Below are 673 nucleotides of genomic sequence, written 5' to 3' on the forward strand. Positions count from 1 at the left end.
ACCAATCAATTCCAATTTATCGACATTCCGCCGCGTAGTAAAATTCACGAGTGGCCTAGGCTTCACGAGGAAACAATCGCTATTAACTGAGACTCCCCAGAAGACGCATAGGAGGAGGAAGGAAGAAGGGGAGAGGAAGAGCGAGAGAGACGCAGCTTCGCCTTCTCCCTTCGACAGGTGATCGAGGAGCGTAGGGAGTCGTGCGAGAGGTTGCGACCTGTACTTTTCATGCCTTGTGGGCCTTACCTGAGGGCGGCGTGGGCGTGATGTCTCTGTTGAGAGAATTCCATGACTGTCCGTTCTGTAATATGCCTACAGAGCTCCTCCACGAACGTTTATCATCCATGGTTCCTCCGTTGAGTTCACTGGCTGTTAGGGAGTCGCTACCACACCTGAGACGCGTTCGGGGTCTTGCGTTACAGGCAGACTTAAGGCTTTCCCAACTCTTATTTTTTTTACAACGATCGGTATTTCTCTTAGTTTTTAGTATAAGTACCAAAATAATGTGCCACTTAGAATTCAATGTGTATGTGGAAAGTTTAGGGTGTTATTTACGAAGCCCAAGTCGTAGTTGCTATGACACAGGTGAGAGGTATCGGATATCCGTCGATAAGTTGTACCTTGCGACGTTGCCACCTAATCTACCTGAGTGTTCGAAAAAAATCACAAAGAA

At 47.5% G+C, this 673-nt stretch overlaps 1 protein-coding gene across 2 annotated transcripts in view; it reads right to left on the reverse strand.

The window, feature by feature from the left end:
- LOC119594604 overlaps window positions 1-398 on the reverse strand; it is a 6113-nt gene extending 5715 nt beyond the window's left edge. The window contains exon 1 of one of the 2 annotated variants that reach the window (XM_037943650.1): window positions 247-398. The gene's annotated coding sequence lies outside the window, so the exon portion shown is untranslated. Of the gene's footprint in view, window positions 1-87; window positions 195-246 lie in introns of those variants that run through there. The other variant, XM_037943651.1, reaches the window with a different exon arrangement.
- Between the last annotated feature and the right edge of the window lie 275 nt (window positions 399-673).

Source organism: Penaeus monodon, chromosome 34, assembly GCF_015228065.2.
Source record: "Penaeus monodon isolate SGIC_2016 chromosome 34, NSTDA_Pmon_1, whole genome shotgun sequence".
NCBI classification, from domain to species: Eukaryota; Metazoa; Arthropoda; class Malacostraca; order Decapoda; family Penaeidae; genus Penaeus; species Penaeus monodon.